This window comes from Alexandromys fortis, unplaced genomic scaffold (assembly GCF_014885135.2).
Source record: "Alexandromys fortis isolate MF-2015 unplaced genomic scaffold, M_Fortis_MF-2015_v1.1 scaffold_266, whole genome shotgun sequence".
Taxonomy (NCBI): domain Eukaryota; kingdom Metazoa; phylum Chordata; class Mammalia; order Rodentia; family Cricetidae; genus Alexandromys; species Alexandromys fortis.
Genome location: NW_026068155.1, coordinates 253,226 through 277,984, shown reverse-complemented (window position 1 = coordinate 277,984; position 24,759 = coordinate 253,226).

Genomic DNA, 24,759 nt, shown 5'->3' with positions numbered 1-24,759 from the left:
GAGCCAACTCTAGAGACCCCGGTCGTTATCTTTTCAAGAGAGGTGATGGCTTTATGTAGATAGGTATTTATGCTCAGTTGCATCTATTTCAGGATCTTACATAAATGACAATATTTTTGTAGCAAGATCTTAAATACAATTTTCCTCCACAAGGTAGGTCAGTGTTGATGCTTCTCACCCACCACACAACCTGACAACCTGAGTCCAGTCCCATGAAACCTATACAACTGGAGGAGAGAATCAGTGCCCACAATTTTCCTTTTACATTTCACCCACACTGTAGCACATGTCATAAACACAGGCACACAAATAAGTAAGATCATTTTAAAAATGAATCATGAAAAGACCTCGTAAAAGCAGAATATCTCTTTGGTTTAAGACAGCCAAATTCATGTCCCTGAAAGAATTTCCAAGACAGCATGCCATTTTTTCTGTGTGTGTATGTGGTGGGAGGTTGGTTTAGTTTGGCAATACAGGGTTTATCTGTGGAGCCATGGCTATCCTAGCTCGTTTTGTGGACAAAGCTGGCCTCAAATTCACTGAGATCTGTCTATATCCGCCTTTCAAGGGCTGGTATCACAGGTGCATGTGACCACCACCTGGCTATATTTTTTGTTCATAAAAAAAGTTATCTATCTCTGTAAAGCTTTCATTTGTGTGTTTCTTTTGGTTAAGAAACAGGGTTTCACTATTTACCAGCCTGGCCTTAAACTCATCTCTTATGCTGTTTCAGCCACCAGACAGATTTTTTTTAAAAATCCTTTTAGCCTGTATCTAGAACTACGTTTTTCTCACTGTTAGATTGTGTGTGTGTGTGTGTGTGTGTGTGTGTGTGTGTGTGTGTGTGTGTGTGTTTCTGTAGGTACAAATGCAGGTCAGAGGTAAATCTAGAGTGGCATCTTTGCCTTCTACCTGGTTTGAAACAGGATCTCTTTGTTATTTACTTCCATACACCAGGAACACCTTCAGCTTCCATTCTCATAGGAGCACTGAGATTACAGATGCTCACGGTACAGACCCAGCTTTAACTTTGGTTTTGGGGATTCAGACTTGGGTCCTCAGGCTTGGCGTGCAAGTACTTTTACCCTCATCTCCCTAGCCCACTTTGAATTTTTTTATTATAATATGTGACTAATTATCTTTAATTTAATTTTTTTTAAAAGGAAACTATATTTTCATTTTACATACCAATCCCAGTTCCTACTCCCTCTTCCTTCCCTTTTCCTCCATATACCCACTCCACCCCACCCCCATCCACTCCTCAGAGAGTGTGCATTGCTTTGTGGAAGGTCCAAGGCTATATCTATGCTGAACAAGGTATCCATCCAAGGAGAATAGGTTCCCAAAAACTACCTACAACCAGTAGGGAAAAATCCTGGTGCCACTGCCAGTGGCCCCCTCAGTATGCCACAGTCATACAACTGTCGCATTCAAGGGACTAGTTAGGACCTATGCTGCTTCCCTATTTTGAATTTTTGATGCATGTGTGTGTGTGTGTGTGTGTGTGTGTGTGTTTCTTGTGTAGAAAAGCTTATAGCCTTGACTTTCAGGTAAAGTGCTCTGTAACCAAGCTGTTCTTGAACTCACAGAGATCCATCTGCCTCTGTCTCCCGAATGATGGGATTAAAGATGATCTCAACTACCACCTGTCTTAAGACAGTTATATTCTGGAAACTAAGTGTGGTTTTAAACTGATTGTAATCCTTGTCTCCGATTTCTAAGTACTGGTATCATCAGTTTGGGCCACCATGCTAATGTTACACAGCTTTCTTGATTGTGCTCTCCTATAACACCAGGAATAACACTCATCAGTTAGTTAGCTTTTCCAACTGAAAGAGTACAGTCAGGCAGGGCCTTGCAGTCAGGGATAGTCTAGTACAACTAGAACTGTAGACTCTGCCTCAACATTAATATAGTAAAACAAGTCTTAGCATTCTTTGAGATCCTCCCCTCTTTGGTTTTCTTGAGATATAGTCTAGCTATGTAATGGAGCCAAATTGACATTGAAAACCTCTTTTTTATTTTTTATCATTTTATTTATTTATTTTAGGTTATCAAGACAGGGTTTCTCTGTGTAACAGCTCTGGAGGTCCTGGAATGAACTCTGTAGACCAGGCTGGCCTCAAACTCATGTCTGCCTCCCAAGTGCTGGGATTAAAGACATAGGTCATTATGTCTGGTTCTTTTTTTTTTTTAATTTAATTTAAAAAAATTTAAAGACTGTCTCACTGTGTGTCTTAGGCTGGCCTTGACACATCATCCTCAGGCAGGCCTTTACCTCCCCAGTGTGAGAGTTATAGGCATGGTCCATAATAAACAACTTTTTTGTTATTTTTTTAAGATTTTTTTTTCAATGTGAATGAGTTTTGCACACGTGTGATGTTTGGTGGTCACAAAGGGTAGAAGAGTATATCTGATTCTTGGGAATTGCAGTTACAAATGGCTGTGGATGCTGTGAATTAAACCCTGACCATTTGGAAGAGTAGCCAGAGCCATTAACAACTGAGCCATCTCTAAGCTCTCATGTTTTATTTGTTTTTTGTTCGTTTGTTTGTTTGGTTGGTTGGTTGGTTGATTGTTTTTGTGGCAGAATCTTGTTATGTGATCAAGGATGTTTGTAAATTGCAAATATTCCTGTCTCTCCTAAATACTATGAGTAAGGGATAGGTGTGAAACACCACACCCTTATTTTCTGCTTTCTTTTCCTTTAGTATATAATATTTTATCATTTCCTTTCTTTTCTTCTTCTCTTTGTTGGGTCCGGCAGGGGAAGGTCACACAAAGATGTTGACAAACCACCAAAGTTTAATAAACCAGAAGCAAACTTTATTCAAGAAACCAGAATCCAGGAAAAAAATAAAATCTCCATGGTGCACAAAAAGCTTATCAGCTAGCTGAGACCACAGCCAGAGGATTTTTTTTTAATTAGGCTCTGGCAAAAGGCCGATTTCTGAACCCACCTTTTTATGGTAGGGGCACCAAGCATTAGGTCTGAACAAAGGAATTTTTTACAATCTCAAGGTAAAACTTAGATACATATTGCCTTATTTTACAATATATGAGAAGTTGGTTCTTTCCTTCACCGAATGAGTCCCAAGGATAAGACTCAGATGGTCAGACTTGAAAGCACTGAGGCATTTTGCCAGCCCATGGCTTTGTTGTTTGGCTTACAGTTTCAAAAAATATAGTCCATCATAGTGTGGATGGGTGATGCTCCCACCATTGCTATGGCAAATTTTGGCTATTCTGGCATTCTGAGGGAGAATGGGGCACTAGTAAGGCTGGGTGGCTATTTTCCTCAAAGCTCTTTTTGCACTAACCCACTTCTGCCAACTAGGCTGCCCTTATCAAAGATTCAGTGAATACCAAGGCACCCGTGACTGGGGCCGAAGTGTTCAAACACATGAGCCCGTGTAGGACATTTTATATTCTATGTATATTTTTTTCCTTTGGTTATAACACAGTCCTAATAGCCAAGTCAAAAACTATGGTTTTCATGATTTACTATGTCAATTCTTCTATTTGACTTTCAGGATTCTGAGTAACTAATGCTTCCATGAATATCTCTGAAGGACAGATGAACAAAGAAAGGAACAGGTATCTAACTCTATTAGGTAAGCAATTGTTTAAGGCTTATTTCTGGAAGGCCAGCACTTTGGAGACTGAGCTAGGGCTCAGTCAGGGCTGTATCATAAGACTTATCTCAACAGCAACAACAACAAAAGAAAACAACTCTTTCCTCTTTGGCCATTTTCTGTTATTTGTTGCATTCAATAGCTTTTCTAAGACTGAGCTAGCCTTACATTTGTGAAAAAACTCCATACTCCCAAGGGCTTTGAATTCAGTTTGTTAAATTTGCTATTTATAATTTTATTCTTTGTTTAATTCATTAGTGTTTTCTTTCTGAGTTCAAATTTTGAGGGGGGGATATTGACAGTCTTTGTCATTTGTTGATGGACAGGTTTTTTGCCTGCTTTTTCCAACTAAGGAGATCTCAAACATATGCCATGCAATTAAATATGCTTTAGTGGCACCATTTTCAAACTGGCATGCAGTATCCCAAGGTTTGAATAGAGGCCATTGATTTACAGTTGCTATTTAGATTCGTCCCAATTACTGTTCTCCCTTCTACCTTTTTCTGCTGTGCTGGAGGCTAGAACCCAGGAGTGTTACAGGCTAGGCAAACACACTTCCAGGGAGCTACCCTCCAGCCCAAACTGCTCTTTTAATTATATCTACATAGAGAAAGTTAAAGTTAGCATGCTTGTAGTTGTAGGTCAGTTAGCTATCATGCTGATTTCCTAAGATTGGATGAAGTGGACAGTTCTTGTAGTGACTATCAGACTAGCCATTTTCACACATTGTATCACACACAAGTATCACACATTGATACTTGTAAACTATAGTATTTTTTTTAAAATTCACCAATTGCAAGATGAATATTGTGGCTCATGCCTGTAATTTCAGCAGTTGGAAGGCTGAGGCTGGCACATCACTGCAAGATGGCTGCCAGCATGTACTCCCTGTTATGTAATTCTATTCTCAAATATCACAAAAAAGGAAAGAAAAACAATTTAATGTTTGAAAGCAAAACATATTCTTTAATATTTTATTTTGTGGATTTTTGATTCCTAATGATATAAAACAGGTTATTTATTGGCTTTTTGAGTTTTATTTCCTGCTTTTGTTGTTGCAGTTTTTTGAGACAATTTCTTCTTGGCTGTCCTAGAAATAGCTCTATAGATCAGTCTTGCTTCTTCCTCCCAAGTGTTGGAAATTAAGTCATGTGACATCACGCCCAGCTTCCATTTTATTTTTGCTTAACTCTTTACTGTTTGTATTTGTGAGTGGGTTAGTGAGTCCAGGTGCTTACCTGTATGCAGTGTGTGGAGAAAGGACAGCTTTCAAGCCTTTCTTCCGACTCACTGAGCCAGTTTCTCTTGTTTCTGCCCTCTGCTTGTCATCGTACCGCTGTGCACTCCTTGCTAATTTGCTCTGTTCCGGGATTTTCATTGTACCTTCCATCTCACTGTAGGAGTGCTGGCTTACAGAGGAGTCCCGCCAAATCCGTCTTTTTCCACTGAGCCATCTCCCTGACCCTCCTTCACATTTGCAGTGCTGGGAATGGCGCGGGCAATCTCAAATACGTTAGACAATTTGAGTTTTTTTGTTGGTGTCCTGGTTGATTAGATTTTGCAAGACAGGGTTTCTCTGTACTTCATGCTGTCCTGGAACTTGCATTATAGAGCAGATTGGCTTCAAACCCCAATCTCTTCCTCCTGAGTGCAAGGGTGAAGGCGTGAGCCACCACCTACCTACCTGACTAGGTGTGAGTTTCTTACACTTAGTTGCAACTTTGATGTCTGTTTGTTTTTGTGAATTTGATTTTTATTGTGGTTCAAGACATGGGATGGAACATATTAGCTTTAGAGACAATTGGTTTGATTTAGTTGGTTTTTGAGGCAAGGTATTAGATATAGCCTAGGGAGTCTTGGATCTCTCTATGTATTCAGGCTGGCCACAAACTCAAGGCAATTCTCTTAACTTAGTTTCCTAAAGGCTGGAATTAAGGCTTGAGCAACCAGGCTTGATCACATATTGAAATATATTCTATCATATTTTAAATATTTTGTCTGGCCTAACCTAAAAATACATATGTAGGAAGCTCAAGTTTCTTTCTTTCTCTCTTTCTTTCTTTCTTTCTTTCTTTCTTTCTTTCTTTCTTTCTTTCTTTCTTTCTTTCTTTCTTTCGAGACAGTTTCTCTTTAGCTTTGGGGCCTGTCCTGGAACTTGCTCTGTAGACCAGGCTGGCCTCGAACTCACAGAGATCTGCCTGCCTCTGCCTCCCAAGTGCTGGGATTAAAGGCGTGTGACACCACTGCCCAACTTCAAGTTTCCTTTTCTTTGACCTATTATATGTGTATTCAGTATTTTTGTTTGCTTTTTCTTTTTTTTTTTGAGTCCAGCCCAACCTCAAATTCACAATCCTCTTGCCTTAGCCTTCCAGGTACTAGGATTGCAGGCATGGGACACAAATAATACACCTAGTTTCCACTTACTTTTCATAAAATGGGCATAAGGATAATTTCCTATCGTTTATAATCCATTCATCTTTACAATTTTTTTAAAATATTTATTTATTTATTTATTATGTACACAATATTCTGTCTGTGTGTATGCCCACACACCAGAAGAAGGCACCAGACCTCGTTACAGATGGTTGTGAGCCACTATGTGGTTGCTGGGAATTGAACTCAGGACCTTTTTTAAAGATTTATTTTCTAATGTATATTGGGGTTTTACCTTCATGTTTGTATGTGAGTGTCAGATCCCTTGGAATTGGAATTACACACAGTTGTGAACTGCCATGTGGTTGCTAGGAATTGAACCCAGATATTTTAGGGAAAAAAGCCAGTGCTCTTATCTGTGGAGCTATTTCTTCAGCCCCTATTTTTTACCATTTTTATGTTGTTGTGAAATATGTTTGTTTTGTTTTTTCAAGACAGTGTTTCTCTGTAGCTTTGGATCCTATCCCGGAATTCATTCTGTTGCCCAGGTAGGCATCAGACTCACAGAGATCCGCCTGCCTTTGTCTCCTGACTGCTGGGATTAAATTTGTGTGCCACCCCTCCTGGCTTGAAATAGGTTCTTTTAGAATGATATTTAAGGATTTTGTGTAATATTTTGAACCCTTCTACCCCGATAAACAGGATCTTACAAAGCTCATGCTGGCCTTAAAGTCAATGTGTAACTTAGGATGAGTGTGATTTTCGCTTTCCTACTTCTGCATTCTATGATTAGAGGCCCAGGGCTCTTTTTTTTTTTTTTTTTCAACAGTTCTGGTGATCTAACACAGGGCTTCATTTGTCCAGATCTTCTCTGGCACTGAAAGGTGAAGTACTAAGCTTGTACTTGCTAGTGAAGCAGTAGTCTGTCATTGAGCTGTATTATATTTAAATCTCTTTTAACATTGCCGGGGCCATTATTAAACTTACTCTACTATAGCCCAGACATTTTTTTTTTAACTTATCATCCTTCTAATTTAGCCTCAACGCCATTCTCCATGCCTGGAATTATGCGTTGGTGCCATGATTTGTGCCTTATTTCTGGCATACATCATATAATTTTCTTATTTATTTTGCTATTATTTGTTTTGAGGGGAATTGTTTGTCTTTGTTTTTTTGTTGTTTTTGTTTTCCAAGGCAGATTTCTCTGTGCTTTTGGCTGTCAAGAAACTAACCCGTAGAGCAGTCTGATTTGAACTCACAATCTTCCTGTCTCTGTATCCCACGTGCTGGGTTAAAGATATATGCCACCACTGTTCAGGTGGATTTTCTTTTTTAAAAAAGTTGGGAGCTGGAGAGATGGCTCAGTGGTTAAGAGCATTGCCTGCTCTTCCAAAGGTCCTGAGTTCAATTCCTAGCAACCATATGGTGGCGCACAACCATCTGTAAAGAGGTCTGGCACCCTCTTCTGGCCTTCAGGCATATACACAGACAGAATATTGTATACATAATAATTAAATATTTTAAAAAATAATAAAAAAGTTATTTTATATGTATTAGTAGTTAGCATACATATGTGTGTGCACATCTCATGTGTGCCTTGGTCCTTGTGGAGGACAGAAGATGTTGGATTCCTTGGAACTGGAGCTGAAGATGGCTGTGAGCCTCCAGGTGGGTGCTGAGCGAGTTGACAGTTCTCAGCTAGTTCTCAATCCACCTCTAATTAGTATTCGCACTATCTTGCACATTCAGGGCTGGAAGGTACACTATGGATATCTGTAAGGATTTCAGTAGTACTAATTTTCAAAATCCTTTTCCAGTGTTCTGCTTCTAACGTAATATACTATTCTCTCAGCTCCTCTGTGAGTGTCCACTCAGCTTTGCCACCACTGGCTGATACTCTCATGCCAATTTGCAATGTTTTCATATTAAGTATGATAGTAGTTTCATTTTTATGGGCTGTATGGGTTTTGCTGTTGTTGAATGAAAACAAATATAGGCAGCATATAAAGATGAGTGCATTTGTGTTCCAACAAAACCATTTTATAAAAAGTGAGTTTGCTGTGTTAGTGTGGAAGCTGCAGTTTGCCCATACCTGCTTTATGGCGTTTTGCTTCTAATGTTTATGACTCTAATCCTCCGGTATATCCTTTTAAGATTCTTTTGTTTTCTGTTACTGTCTTACATGCATGTATGTAAGTTTGTCACATGTGTAGTGCCCACAGAAGTCAGAAAAGGGGTTACAGACCCCTAGAACTGAAGGTACCGAACCTGGAACATTTGTAGGAGTAGAATATGCTCTTTGTGCTGAGCCATCTTTCCGGTCCCTCCTTTGTAAAATCTTGGAAGTTTTTTTGTTTTGTTTTAGTTGTTTTCTTTTCTGGGAGTCTGGCTCTTTAGCCCAGTCCTGTAAATCTCCCTGTGTAACTCTGATTGACTCCTAACCTGCAGCGATTGTCAATAATCAACCAGAGTTAGAGGTGTCACCATGCTCAACTGTGATTTTTAAGCATCCAGTTTGTTGCTGCTGAGGACATGTTTGCATACCACAGTTTTTTTTTTTCATTTCAAAGAACACAGAGATTAGCTAACCTCCGTACTTCCGTCATCAGTATTGTGTGTTATGCTGTAAAATTGATTTATTTTATTAGAATGCCAAGCAGCTGCATTCCTTTTGCCGTAATTTGCTTACGCTTACAGTGGTTAAACACTGAATGACAAAAATTTGGAGAAGGACAGCATGTCATTGTGCTAGGCCAAGGCAGGGACCTTAAGGTAGGAACTGAGGAGACCATGGAGGAATGCTAGCTGCCTTGTTTCTCTGCATTGCTCAGCTATCTCTAGCTTACAGCCCAGGCTCACCTGCCTAGCAGTAGCATGACTAATGGGCTGGGCCCTGCAACCCACAGCAATCAAGAAAATTCCCCCAGATATGGCCCTAGGCCAACTAATGAAGACAGTTCCTCAATTCAGATTCCAGCTTCCCAGGTGTGTTTTAAAAATTAAAAGTAGCTATCACCATCTGGAAGAGTATTCCTCTCAGTCCATATTTCATTGTATGAACATTTTTAAGTTTCTAATACTTGTCTCCAGTGGAGTATCATGACTGTTGCAGCTTATCTCTGATTCTTTGTGCATGTCACCTTGCTTTTGTTGAGGACAGGAATCCTTAGACTGTCTCCTTAATCTCCTCTCTCCTTAAGACTTCCATCAGTCTTAACTTGAGGTTTTTGGATCTGTGGGCATGACCTTTCTACCTGCATCTTTCTTTGTATGTATGGAGTACTTATCAGGTCTAGGCCATTTTCTACTATTGTTAGTTATATGTGAATGTCTTTTCACCCTATGTGTAAATCAAAATTTCATCACCCTAAATCAATCCAGCTAGTGTAAGTATAACCCGTATTATTTAATTGCTTTGAAACTTGAAAGGCAAGTGATATCATATCTGACTGTCTTTGGAGCTTGACAGTCTCTCTGGTAAACTTTGTCAGTCTCACAGGTAGCTCTACAACCCCGGTCTCCTAGCATTTTCTTGCTTTTTCCCTTCTTCTAACTTCCTCATCCTGTTTGCCCCACTGCAGATGAATAGCTTCTGTTTATTTATAGCTTTTGAATCATTCTTTTGTAAATTGGATCATAACTGTATCTTAAATCTTTCCTGATTCTTCCATGGACGGTAGTATTTTCTTTCATAAATTTGTTTACTCTTATCTGACTTAGTTTCTTTGTTTTTATCTATTTTTGAGACACAAGCTGACATCAAAGTTACCATGGTAGCTGAGTCTAGACTGTCATCCTGATTCTCATGTCTCTGCTTGCTGAAGAGGAGATACCTAACTTACGTGTATTTATTCAGTAGTGCTAAGGATTGAAGCTAGGGTCTCACATATGCTAGACAAGTGTTCTACCACTGAACGATACTCCAAGATCTTGTTTTTCAAAATTTCGATTTATATAGAATTTTGTCACCTTATCCTTTTGAGGAAAACTTTTGTGTTATGAGAAGTCTTGGGATTTTGGCCACTTTATCAGGAGATGTCCTAAAGCCCTTGAATCTGATCCTTTTTTGGGGTAGGGCTTGCGGGTGACTTAGCAGTTGTGGTTTTGGAATATACGTAGTATCAAGAAGGCTTTCTTAGCCTTGCTTATTTGATTGTCTTTTCAAGTTGCCTTAAGAAATAATTTGAGTGTGTGTAGGACTGATGTTTTTTATTGAATTCTGAATTTATTTAAATCTGATTGATTAGATGAACTTAATTCAGTAATTTCCAAGTCTCTCTGACTCATTTTCTTTTTTTAATATTTTATTGTTTATTTAAATTTATTTTATGTGCATTGGTGTGAAGGTGTCAGATCCTTTGGAACTGGATTTTCAGACAGTTGTGAGCTGTCATGTGGGTGCTGGGAATTGAACCCGGGTCCTCGGTAAGAACACTCAGTGCTCTTAACCACTGAGCCATCTCTCCAGCTCCAGACTCATTTTTTAGTGTGCATAAAATCTTATTGTTTTATTTTGCTTTGTTTTATATATGATTTTGACCACACTAGCCTTCATCATGTATATCCATTGCTGGCCTTAGTCTTCCGAGTGCTGGGATGCTAGCATTATAGGCATACACCACCATGTGTAACAGAGAAAAACAGAACAAAAGTTCCTCCATCTTGTATTCCTGCTGAGGCCATTCAGGTTTAAGCAGAATCTGATTTCCTTGTTGGAGAGTCTCCTGGAAAACTACCCAACTTTGTTCTAGAAACCTAAGGTCAGTGTGTCCTAGCTAACTTATCTTTCCTTAGTTCCAGCTGCCTCTTTGTGCAGGACCCCCTCCAGGTCACTGCTTATCTTGGTGTGACTTAACTGCCTCTTTGTGCAGGACCCCCCTCCAGGTCACTGCTTATCTTAATGACTGTTAACTGCCGGCCTCTGCAGGAACCCCCTCCAGATAACTGCTTATTTTAATGACTATTAAACTCCCCGCCTCGGCAGGACCCCCTCCAGGTAACTGCTTATCTTAGTGAGTATTCATCTGCCTTTTGTGCAGGACCCCCTCCTGGTAACTGCTTATCTTAGTGAGTATTCATCTGCCTTTTTTTGTGCAGGACCCACCCCCTTCTGGTAAGAGCTTATCTTAGTGCATTGATGAGCTCCCTGCCTGTGCAGGACCCCCTCCAGGTAACTGCTTATCTTAGTGACGTAAAACTCCTTGCCTGTGCAGGCCCCCCCCTCCAGGTAAGTACTTATCTTAGTGACTTTTAAACTGCCTTCTGCTGTGCAGGTCCCCTTCCGGGTAACCACTTAATAGTCACTTTTAAACTCTCTGCTTCTGTGAAGCTCCCCTGTAGCTGACAACTGAAATGCCGGGATTTAGATTTTAATTTCGAAAACCTGTGCTCTGGACACTCAGGCTGTTGTTACTAGGTGTCCAAATACTTGGGTTTAGTTCCAGCCAGCTGGAATAAAGACTTTCAGTTGGTATAAACTGTCTTCTCTCATGGGCCCTTGGTAACACAGGCTCACAGTTTGCTTACTCAATTTTCCTTTCTCTTCCTTCTTCCTTCCATGGCAAAATATAAATTTTTTTAAATGAAAGACTATCAGAAAACGAGTCTAAATCTCCACTGCAGTGAACATAAGAAGGACGCACGTGTTCATGCTGACCTGTGCCGTTCATGTAGCTGGCTGAGCTGCCCAGTCACTCTGCTTAGTATTCGTGTTTTATGCCTCCTATTAGGCAACAGCTTTCCCATCCACTTCTGTTTTTCTCTTGTTCATGTATTTGGATAGCTTTCCTTTTGCTTCTTCTTTCTATTGTTTTGCTTCCTTATGCTTTCACACTAGTGTAGGCTCTCATGGCCTCATCTTTGTGTTGCATGTTGGCTTGCAATGCATCTTTCTCCTTTGCCTCCGTTTATTGATTCCTATAAATACCCAGTTCCGCTTGCTTTATATGATGATGCCTCTGCTTGTTTCCTGTGGTTTCTAATATACAGTTACGAACTGACTTCTCCCATCCTCTGTTTCAGGGGTTTCAGTTGCAAATGCCTGCAGGATCCAGATGGGGAACATGTGTGACATGATTCCTGGTATCACTCTCTTTTTTCTTGAAAAGCTGGTTTTCGTGGTGTTTTTCCTTTGCTGTCCTTTAACTTATCATAGAGAGTACTGGATGCCAAGGGACAAGTGTTTCTGAGAGGATGGGGGAGTATTTCAGAACATGACCAACCCAATGTGTAGAATGCATCGAAAGGGAAAGGATATACTAATACTTGCTTACTGCTAGTTGTCTGGAAAGGTCGAACCAACATTACCAGAATTTCAGGCCTCTCTACAAAGGGAACTTGAGTAGCTTGAAAAAAAAGTGTTTTGATTTTACTTCTTCAGGGCAGGAGAGTATGTTTATAAATGCTTTAATAATCTTACAGCGGCGCCTGCTTCTTCTGAATTGGGCTATTGTCATATCACTGTATTATGTTACAAAATAAGGGTGTGTAGAGCAATTCTTGTTTCATTCCAGCTTGGGGCACGTTTCTTTGGGTAAAAGTAGAACTGGACTACAATTTTGGGTACATTTGTATAAATTAGACTGAGATAATCTAGGAATCAATAGACCATTATATGGACATAAAAACAGCAAAACAGGAGCCCTATCTAGTAACCAAAAATAAATATTGTTGTAAATTTTTTGTTTGTCCTAACTATGCTTGTATCTTTGGTTTAATGTAATTGTTTTCTGTGAGTTAAATGACTTTACTAGATACTGATTTACATGCCATGAACAAACTACCATTTCCTGTATACATGTCTCCTTAGCAATACAATATTTAGTCAAAGTCAAGCGACATTCTAGGGCTACAGAGGTTTTATTCTTAAGAACACAACACAGGCGTGTGGTAACTTGAGTAATTTCATAGCACCCAATCAGACGGCTCACAACTGCCTGCGGAGCTCCAGTTCCAGCGGGTTCAATGACCAGCAACCACAGCTCGCTGCACTCACTCTACGCATGCCCATCTACCCCCATATGCATCATTTTAATATACACATTAAGACTTTTGTCTGAAACCTAATTTGAGAGGCATTCTCATGTAGCACACAATGGTCTTGAGTTTGCTCTGTCATCAAGATGGCTCTGAACTCCCAATCCTCTTTCCTGTGTCTCCCAGGTGCTGGGATTATACGCTTTTGCCATCATGCCTGGCAAAATCAGCAAGTAGGACTTACCCACTACATGAAGCCCTGAGTTTGAGCCAGTATGATGTGGTGATGGGAGCTGGGGTGGGGGTGAAGCAAGAAAACAGGCCTTATATGGACTGTGTCCACTGAGGGCAAGCCATATTCTCTGTTACACTTTTCCTTTCTCATGTTACCCAGCTACTCAAGCATTTTGCATTTTTTGTGCTATATGTGTGCGTGTGTCGTGCATGTCTTTGTGTTTCCATGTGTGCAGGTATGCCTATCAGATGTCTTCTTCATATACTCACTACCTTACAATCAAAATCTCTCTGTGAACCCAACCGCCTCCAGTTTGTCTTGGCAGACAGCTTGCTCCCGGCAATCCCTGTTCGCGCCTCCCAAGCACTGGTATTGGAAACGAGCTGTCCTGCCAACACTAACACTATAGAGCATTCAGCTTGTGCTAGCGATCCCAACCTGGGTTCTACAAATTTACCAGAAACTACTTTGCCCACTGAGTCATCTCTTCAGCCTCAAGTTGGTAACCCTATATTTATGTACTAGAAGGGAGGGAGGGGAAACAGTGAGGGCGAAGAACATGCACATGGGAGCATAGCTATTTGTTTTTATCTTCATATGTGGAATGGCCATAGCAGGGTGTGGGATCAGAGGAAAACAGGCAGAGGCAATTTTCTCCACCTTCATTTTAGGGATTATACTCAGCTTCTCATGTTTTGTGGCCAATTTTTTTACCTTTTGAACCAAGGGTGCTTTGTTTTCTTGTGATGCTAAGAATTGAAGCCAGGACCATGCACCAAGCATACTAGGCAAACCATTTACTACTGACTGAGCTATTTGCATCCAAGCCCATTAGAGCTTAACAAGGCTAGGTAAGTGTTCTGAGACATGTCCTTAAGCCCTTTTTTTAAGTTGCATTCCCCTGAACGTTAATAGTTGGTTCCTCAATGTGGCAGTTAAAAATGGCCGGATGTCTGACAGGAGGGAGACATAACCCTGCAGCCTGAGGAGGTCTCTTTCCACTTAGAGAATGTTATGCAGATAACTTAGATGATTGATTTTTTTTTTCAGTGTGAGCATGGTGAACTTATTAAGTAAGTGGAAAGGACAAGGACGATATGCATAATTTCAAGGCTTCTTGAGTTGAAGTTAGATGTATTTACAGTTTCTTTGTATATGGTCCTGCGGCTTTTATATTACATATCACCAAAGATTTCAATAAAAGTTAAAGATTAATCAAAGCTTAAATTTTCAAGTTTAAAAGTTTAGTAAAAGTAGTTGAGCTGGTAGACTTGTTTCATACGTTTGAGGATTTTCTTTTGTAAGTAAAATTATTTTATGAGATAAAATGAAAGTTGAAAACATTCTTGGTCCTCCGCAAACATAGCTCATTCATTCTTTGTCAGATCATTTTTGAGATGCAGTTTGGCTTTATTGGCTGTGTTAAAGTCTTTGACTATTAGTCAGACCCTGTCTCATCCCTTTGCCCCGCTCCCCATACAGGGTTTATCTGTGTAACAACCCTGGCTGTCCTGGAACCCCGCCTGCATCTGCCTCACAATTGCCAGGATTAAAGCCATGTACCCCCACCCCCACCTCCGGCCTTCTTTCCCTTCTTATGCCCCTTAATTTTTTTCTTTTTCTGTCCTGTTTCACCCACAAATATTTTATAATATTAGCTAAAGGTTTTATAGTTCCAGAGTGATAATCTTTAGATCATTGCCAGAAACAGTATTTCAGTTTATCTTTATGGCCTTTTATACTAATGGTTTTGCGTAGATTCTGCTTCTAAAGTTTGAATATAAATCACTCGTACCCTTTATTTTGAGAAAAGTTTTCTACTTTGCTTTTGTCAGCATTTTCCTGATTCTTTCTGCTTCACATTTTCCAGTAATGAGGGGAAAAACACCTCCATTTACCTCACCTATTTCTGCCTTGATCTTTTCACTTAGGGCTATATGATATGCGTGCTCTATTTTCTTTTGATTTGCTGCTGAAATCCCTTCGTGGGCTTTATGCTGAGTAGGAATTTTGTGCAATTCTGATTTTCCTTTAAAAATGCAAAATAATGAGTTTGTTTTTGTCTTTGTTTTTTTTTTTTTTTTAGCCAGACATAGATGCACAGACCACTAATCCCAGTCCTGAAGAAAATATTTGTGAGTTTGAGGCCAGCCTAGGCTGCTTTAGACAGACCCTGTGCCAAAAAGAAAAGGGGGGAAGAGAGAAAGAGGAAGAGCTAGCGCTTTAATAACCTAACGCAACATAGGCCAGTGCTGATTTTATGTGTAGTCTCTCTAGCATAGTCACCTGACTCTAAATGCATAAAACGGTATAACAGTTTGCATTCCAAAATTTTTTGGCATGATACCTGACCTCAGTTCATAATCAGTAGAATACTGGTTGTGACAGGATATTCAGTATTAGGTTTACAAAATTTACAAATTCAGCAGAAAGGTGCATAATAATACATGGCTGTATTAATACCATTGAACTGCTTTCATAAAATGGTTAGGAGAGTTAAGATGTAAATAATATTAGGCTAGGCCTGACTACTAAGGTCCTACCTTGTAAAATGCCTCTGCCCCACCCTCATCACCAGGAAAAAAAATAGAATACAAGGGATAGATGGGATTTTAATAAAAGTGGCCATTCAAGGAAGTAAAAATTGAATTTAGGATTGAAATTTTGGCCTGTATTTAGGCACTGACATGAAAATAACAGGTTAGGTCATCCATGGATGAACTCTTTTTGGACAGCACTTTGATTTTTCTAGTTAACATATAGTGTGTGTTGGAATTTATTGCACCATTTTCCAACATACTTTTTTTTTTTTCCTTAAGAAATTAGAAAGAAATCAGTGGAGGGAAATGAACCTACTTACAGGTTGGCCAAACGGGAGGAAAACACGCCTACATTCTCTCCACCTTTTCTATACTGTTGATACAGGTTTATAGAACAAAGCATAAAAGGGGGTCCTAGGGCCCACTCTCCCCAGCATTGCTTTGTAATACCACCCACAGTCAGTCAGGTGGCCTAAGTCCAGGCTAGGTTACTTACGGAGGCCTACAATTAATACTTAAGACCTTGTCTCAACAAGAACCCCTCACCAATTAAAAAAAAAGGATAACAAAAATTATAAGATGTGCATCCGTTGGTTGAAATTTTGTCCGAACTGTAAGATCTCTTCCTGGTGGCAGTTTGTCTAGCACAAGTCCATCAGCTTTACTCTCTGGCACAGCATGAGATTCCTCAGGAAATTTCAATTCTTCAGGGATGGTGATAGTCTAAGTCATAGTTTAGATATCTCTGCATTCTTGCCAGGGCCTTTGGAACACTGGTCCCAACGATGCTGATCTCAGTTCTGATTCTATTGGGTTGCCTTGAATTTCTTTTTTTTTTTAAATCAATTATTTCTTTATTTATTATGTGTACAATATTCTGTTTGCGTGTATGTCTGCAGGCCAGAAGAGGGCACCAGACCTTATTACAGATGGTTGTGAGCCACCTTGTGATTGCTGGGAATTGAACCTTTGGAAGAGCAAGCAATGCTCTTAACCATTGAGCCATCTCTCCAGCCCCCTGCCTTGAATTTCTTATCAAGTCCTTATTGGTTAGCAGTCAATGTAGAAAGGACTGCTGATTCATTCTTTGAGTCACTGCTTGAGGTGTGGTTGTCATGGGGTCATCTGGCTCTCAGGACAAAGAACTGAGACAGACTTGCAGGCTCCTTTCAGGGGTGTGTCACAGGACCTCGTAAAAACTGACAATGAGATTCCCTGCTTTCAGTCTTGACGATAAGATAGGTTAGGCCTCCCCAGTTTTTCCATAGATTTGCTTGATTAACAGCAGCCACCTAATCCACAAAGAGGGAAACTGAAACTAAAGCTTCTGTCCTTTGTGACCTTCTGGGTTAAGGTGAAGAAAGGAGCCTTTCCTTTTAGCAAAACAAATTCTACGTACTTGTTATCAAAGAACAAAGTGTATATTAGTACGTGCTTTGGTGAACACAAAGAAAAGCAGTCACGTAAATAAAAAATAAAATCATTTGAAAAATAGCACATAACCTTTTCAGGCTGCTTCTATGAGGTTGTCAAATCTTGGAGTTAGAGGCAGTTTCAGCTGCCATATGGGTGCCATTATTGAAACAGGATCCTCTAGAAAAAGAGCCCATGCTCTTAACCACTGAGCCATCTCTCCAATACTCTGCCAATCCTGAGAACCTGCTTTACCACATTTGTTTATTATTTTTTTCAATTGGTGTGTATAAACTAGTATTTGCCTTTTATTGTGTGAGAAACAAAATATATTTTATAATGCATGAGAATTAGCAACTCACATTTCAGTGTCTGTCAGTTAAAAATAAATTTAAAGCTAGCCACATTTATTCGTCCATTGTATATGCTGTGATTGCTCTTAGGCTACTATATACGAGAGTACAGAGGACCTGAGACCCCAGAGACCTGCAGAAGCCTAAGAGTGCTCATTGACTGAGCTGTCATGTGCCTCTGCATTGTTTTTTGTAGCTTTAAATGCAGGTCAGAGACTTTGTTTTAGGCGAATAGGGGCTGCCATCATTCTATTATACTGAGAGCACAGGAGACCAAGTATCTTTACTCCCAACTAATAATTGTGGCTGTCAGGCCCTAGCCCTCTTGAGTTCCAAATCACTCGCTGCCTTTAGAGAAAAGCCTCTGCAATTTTTTACCTCTAGATACTTATTGCCTCAGATTTTTGCTGTTATCTTACATTTTCCTACTCAGTCCTTTAAGGTTCATTTCCATCTGCTATACACTCCGTTCCCCTCATATTTGTTCTTATATTCTTTTTCGTTCTTTGGAGATAGGGTTTATCTGTGTACCAGCTCTTGCTGTCCGAGAACTTGCTTGGCAACCAAGCTGACCTTGAACTCCCAGAACTGAGTGCCACCTCTGCCTCCCTAGTGCTGGATTAAAGACAGGTGACATCACCACCCTGTTTGGGCTTGAATTTTTTTTTTTTCGATACAGGGTTTTTCTGTAACTTGGGAGCCTGTCCTGGAACTCCCTTTGTAGACCAGGCTGGTCTCGAACTCACAGAGATCTGCCTGCCTCATCCTCCCAAGTGCTGGGATTAAAGGCGTGCGCCACCACCGCCAGGCCTGGGCTTGAATTCTTAAAAGCATTCCACCACTAACAGAAGCCTGTTCATTTTTATTGGCTACTATATTTGTTAGAGTGTGAGGTCTTAGGTGCGTGATACTTTGACAGATGAAAGAAATTTTCAGAAACAAAACTTAATAGAGTCTCAGAAACCTGTTTTAAAGTGACACTTGAGTTCTGTACGGGATTTTTTTCCCTGCTAAGGTGTTTCCTCTAACCTTAGTGTAAATCTGCACAGCAGCAGCTCATTGATCTAAATAAATTCATTTGTGCTTTAGTTTGGATATGTATTTGCATTTGTCTGTGAGTGTATTTGCATGTGAGTGGAGTCTTATCTGTTAAAGGGAGGGTTTTCTAAATAGAATTTGGTTAGTCCCTCTTCTTGACTAGGTCATTTCGCCCCAGGGATCCTTCCTTTGCCACCTCCAAGCACACAATTCCTGGCTTACCTTTTTTCCCTGGATTCTGGGGCTACAGAGTCAGGCCCTGATGCATAAAAGGCCGATATTTGACCAGCTGAGCAATCTCATTGAAAGCTCAGATTTGAGGTTCAAGAAGGACCCATGCCAATTGCCTCCAGTCCTAGCTCTACTGGAACTAGCTCTGTAGACCAGGCTGACCTCAAACGCACAGAGATCCGCCTGCCTCTGCCTCCTGAGTGCTGGGATTAAAGGCGTGCACCACCACCGCTCTGCCCCAAATTCCCCCTTTTTTTTGTTACAGATTTATTAATGTTACAGGAAGGCAGCCAAGGCTCTAAGGAGATACAGGGTCTAATGTTACTGTAGTCTTAATTTACCTTGACCAAATAATATAGCAAATATAGCCTAAGATTACCTTGAACTGTATTTGGCTTTGAAGGGTTTTTAAAGATTGCTTCTCCATTGCCAACCTAAGAAGTATTTTTGTTGTTTCAAGTCAGCGTTTTCCTAGGTTATTCCTGACTAACCTTGAAGTCACTGTGTAGGTAATATAGGTCTTAAACTCACAGCAATTCCCTTGCTACACCCTCCTGAATGCTGAGTGTTCTGCACCAAAATTGTTTTTATTTGTAGTGCAGGCTTTTTTTTAGCTACTTTCCTAAGACATTTTCTACATCTAGGAATATTGTTAAAAGTACACTTGCATGCAATATGCAAGGTCCTGTAATGCACTATGTAGACCAGGCTGGCATGGAATTCAGAGATCGCTGTCTGTATCCTGTATCTTTTTATTTTTATTTTTTTAATTTTTTTGTTTTTAAGATACTACATTTTATTCTTGTGCTGTTTGTACTTATTGCTTTTGGTAAATGTTTTCATATCTCATAAAGCTTATCTGGAGGGTGGCAGAGCTCTATGTAGCCAAGTTAGCCTGAATTTTACAGTTATCTTCCTGCCTCTCAGCCTTCCTGATGAGATTATATGTCCATGTTGATTATACCAACCTTAAAAAATATTGCCGGGTGGTGACACATGCCTTTAATTCTAGCACTTGGGAGGCAGAGGCGGGCATGTCTCTGAGTTCAAGGCCAGCCTGGTCTACAAGAACTAGTTCCAGGACAGGCTCCAAAGCTGCAGAGAGAAACCCTGACTCAGAAAAAAAATTGTTTTTAGGATTTTATTGTCAGGAATATTTCAGGCTTGTAAGACAAGCCCTTGTGAGATTGAAATAGCAGATCCAGGGCTGAGCTCCATAACAAGTTTGAGCCCCTTGAGTTCCTTTTTCAAAAAGCCCAGAAAACCAAACAAAAGTTTAGTATTTTCCTGATTAAGTTTGAGTACATAGAAATCTCTCATTGGAGAAATATTTTTTTAATGTTTTATAACTTATAAATACTAAGAATGTTTCCTAAAAGAATATAGATGGCAGTGGTGTGTGTTTCCCAACAGCTTTGTTTGATCTTGCTCTATAAACATGGCCATCTCCTGTCTCTACTTTCTGAGTTCTTAGATAATGTTCATTTGTCATCATACCTACCACAATGGTTTTTATCTGTTTGTGTTTGAAATGAAAATATAAACTGAAATCGTGGCAGTCACAAATTGATTTCTGCTTTGGTTTGTCTGTTTTGTTTAGGTCTTACTATATAGCTACACCAAGCAGTATGCAAGCACAATTTCTAATGATATCCGATTGCTGCACTAATGTGTATGCTTAGAGGTCAGGTGATGATTAGCAGAAAAATAGTAGGTTGTAGAGCTTGTGAGCTCCCCAGCAATAGCTTCTTTGCCTGACCTATTATACCAGACAGGTATTTTCCCATTTAGAGCAAGCTTAAATCCACTACAAATGTTCAGCCATCAGATAACATCGTACTACTTTTGTACCCCTGGGTATATCTTGCCACGTTGGTCATAATAGTTCATAAAGTTCCTGAATAAGGACTTCCCCTAACAACCTGCATCACACTCACCAATCCCATGAAAGTTAGGCAACAGGAACAAGGCTTTCTGTTCAGTCCAAACGTTTTATAACCAGTATGTGTGGGGTCTTCAGCAAGAGGTGTACAGCATTTTTTGCCTGCAAGGTAAGGTTTTTTCATGTAACAACCTTCAAGGTCCTAGAACTTGCTTTATAGACCAGATTGGCCTCAAACTCAGAGATCTGCCTGCCTCTCCCTCCTGTTTGCTGAGATTAAGCATGTTCCACCACTGTTCAGCAAGTATACTGTCTTAATAAGAGAGTATTTTTATAACAATTGGTAACTTTGTGATGTTATCTTAGTAACCCAGGGTCAGAGCCTGCTACACATGTTCTATTATACGACTTAGCATCCCTAGCCTTTAGAAAGGAAATTGTAACATGTCTGTTTTCCATCAGGCAATTGATGGTAATCATGCCGACATACATTCCTCTCAAATATCCCATCTCAGTCTGCTAAATGTGGAGAATAGTAAGGTCCATTGGGACTTTTAGGGAATATTAATAAAGATGGAATGGAAAAGTTTATAACATTTGCCCTTAAGAATTGATGCCATACTTGTCTAGTAAAGAATCTGAATATGACCTAGAGAGGTGAGCAGACCTAACTGAACCTCATAAAGACTTGTAATAACTACAGTACAGGTAGAGACCTCCCTAATTCTTGATTGGAAGTCACTTGGCCAACTATTTGACCCTACCAAATGGGATTTAGTTTGAGCGCAGACAATGGCAGGCTTGCACAAAGAGGGAAATGGCATTATTTTGCCTGAGAGGTGATACCCTTCCATTAATAGGACTTTAATGTTACTGTCAAAATATTACTATTGTTTTCATTGTATTTTATTAGACAAAACTCCAAGAGTCCATTCTGCCAACAGTAGAACAGACTACTAATCCTAAGCCTGATGTTGCACTAAGCGGCCTGCTGGCAGTTTCACCTCTTTTGTAATGTTGTCTATGTGTTTTATAGTCTTGATGTTTTTGTATTTCCTCCCGTGATTAGTCGTTTTTTAATACTTGATAATACAACTATCTTACAAATGGTAATCGTTAGCATGAGATATTTTTTACGGTACTATAATAGTGCCATCCAAATATTTCAAAACTCAATTTTGAAGGGAGCCAAACATTTCTGGAGAACACTTCTTTTTACCATATGGGTCCTGGATATCAAGCTTGGCACCACTCATATTTACCCAGGGACCCATCTTACCAGCATAGTTTACTTATTGAAAAGTTTAACAATCCCCCTACTTCTGAGTTCCTCGTTTCTGCCCAGCCTTGTACAGCAGCTGTCATGAGTGAGAATCCTGGCTTCTTCCTTTTGTTTTTTTTGTTTGTTTTGTTTTTGTTTTTCTTTTTCAGCATTGCCTTTTGATCATTATAAAACTACCAAGACAAAAATTCTTCAAGGGAAGTGCCATCAATCAGGCTCTACGTGGTTTTTCTGGACGCAGTCCTCTAACATCTTTAACCTCCATTTAACTTTTTAGCTTTATCCTACACATTATTCTTTTTCTCTTTAGCTAGGGTATTCATTCTCAACTTGTGGCCACAGCATTACGAAGGTTGAGAACAACTGGCCTATGGAAGTAGTATGCCCTAAAACTCCCTAAGATTCATCCTGTCCTCTGAGCCATTCATAACAATGAGGCTTGTTACATTTTTACTGCACCATTTTTATCTTTAATGTCTTGGTTCTATTCTGAGAGATTCCTCTAGTTAACCCACACAAAGTCCTTGCACTGTTAGATACAGACAGGGGACAGCCTACTATTGCCCTTTTTTGCCTATAAGTGGTTTGAGAAAAGAACACTCAATAGTAAATTCACTGATTAGACCCCGTTGAATTTTTTTTTAAATGTGTGAGCACAGTCAGGCTTCTTTCTCTGGTCTTGTTCAAAACTAAGGCAAACACTTAATACTAGCTTTATTAATAGCTTGACTTATCTATTAAAGATCAAAATGGAAGTCCCAGGAGTGGAATAGTAATTAATATTCAGAATTGTGTTCCAAAGTTTATGAATGCAAGACTTAGGTATGGGGTACATGAGCATGGAAAATGAAGGAAAGAACTTCAGTTTGCTACGTTCAAAGAAGAAAAAGGCTGCATAGTATTTCACAGAGAATGTACTCTCAGCAGCTAATATTACATTACTAATAGCACATAGCCCTTTGCCCATCCCCCTAACATCTATCTTACTCCAATTTTGATTTCAATGGCATGTGGCTATTGTGTTCAGGGGAGTTGGGAAAATGTATTTGTGTCCCAAGGTGTCTGTCCATAAGATGCCAGTCAGCATTACTGTGCATTTTTTTTTATTAAAAAAAATTTCCCACCTCCTCCCAGCCTCCGATTTCCCTCCCCCTCCCCCCATTACTCTCCCTCCCCCCACTCCTCTCTCCCTCACCCTCCAGTCTGAAGAGCAGTCAGGGTTCCCTGCCCTGTGGAAAGTCCAAGGTCCTCCCCCCTCCATCCAGGTCTAGGAAGGTGAACATCCAAACAGACTAGGCTCCCACAAAGCCAAAACATGCAGTAGGATCAAAACCCCGTGCCCTTGTCCTTGACTTCTCATCAGCCCTCATTGTTCGCCATGATCAGAGACCGGTTTTATCCCATGCTTTTTCAGTCACAGTCCAGCTGGCCTTGGTGAGCTCCCAATGGATCAGCCCCACTGTCTCAGTTGGTGGGTGCACCCCTCGTGGTCTACTGTGCATATTCTATGTCCTTTTCCTAGCCAGTAGTGCATTAATGGAGTTCAGGTTTGTCTTATATCTTATCAGCAGTTCTTGCTTGTTTGTTTGAAACAGGGTCTTAATGTATGCAATCCTGGCCTTGAATTATGTAGCTCATCCTCGCCCTAGAATTGCTAAGACAATATGTCCCTGTGTGGTGTATTTGTCAGTCCCTGTAAGAGGGGGGCTTGAACAGAGGATGGACAAGAGAAATATCAATGCTTTTAGTCTGCAGATAGGATTTCTCTATTCGTCTCTCTACTTGTCTGCCTCATGCCCATGTGTGGCAGAGAATGTTTTCATTTTGAATTTAAAGGTTCTTTCCATCATTTGTCTTTCCTTGGAAACAGTTTTTGATGTTTTCCCTTCTATGCCTATCACATAGATCCTACCACTATGTTTTCTAGTGAACTTCCTGTAATTGCACCAGTTAGAATGTTCCAGTAACAAGTGGAATTTGACTAAGATCAAGTAGCCAGCAAAAGTAGATAGATACTTTATCACATGCCAAGTGCTCCTTAAAGTTTTGGCATTCCTAACAGTCACTGCCTATCTTCTAAGTACGTGTTATCTCCGCAAGTTGAGATACTACTCTGTGTGATATGCAGGATCCCTGCCCTTTGGGAAACACCAGTTTACTCACTGGTCAGATGATAAGCCTCAAGGCCTTTTGATTATTTTCAAATCCTCATTCCTTTAATAACGAATGGATTTTCTGCTGTGGTTTGAACATTATGCTCATAAACTGGGTTATATTTTGCCCGTTTATTTGCCGTTTAAGGTGACCTAAGGCTATATTGATGCATGCTATCAAACTTTCTACGTTAGGTCAATAGACTGACTTCCAGTGTTGGAAGTTTCTCATCAATGGTATTGGAATACTGTTATTGCTTTAAGGGGTGTTCATAGCAAAACAGTTTTCTGGTCATTGTGGGACTTCCTTTGTTGTTCATGGTAAATATACATGCTGTGGTCCTGGATAGCTAGGATCTGTTTATGGAGAGATGAAGTAGGATAACTCAGATGTGCCACTGTTTTTGGCTTCAGTGGACTTGAGGCAGATGAACTGAGAAATTTCCATAGGAACAATGGGAATCTTGTTTATGTAAGGCTATAACTTTAGTCTCATTTGCTGCAGTAATGAACTTACAAAGCAGTCTAAGAAAAGTAGTCCTATACAAAAAGCACAGGATATATCGGTATACTGTTCCTACTACTGTGTTCTATATGCTTCCTCAAGTGTGTGTGTTTCTGGTCTTTGAATCACTTTTCTTAGTTAGAG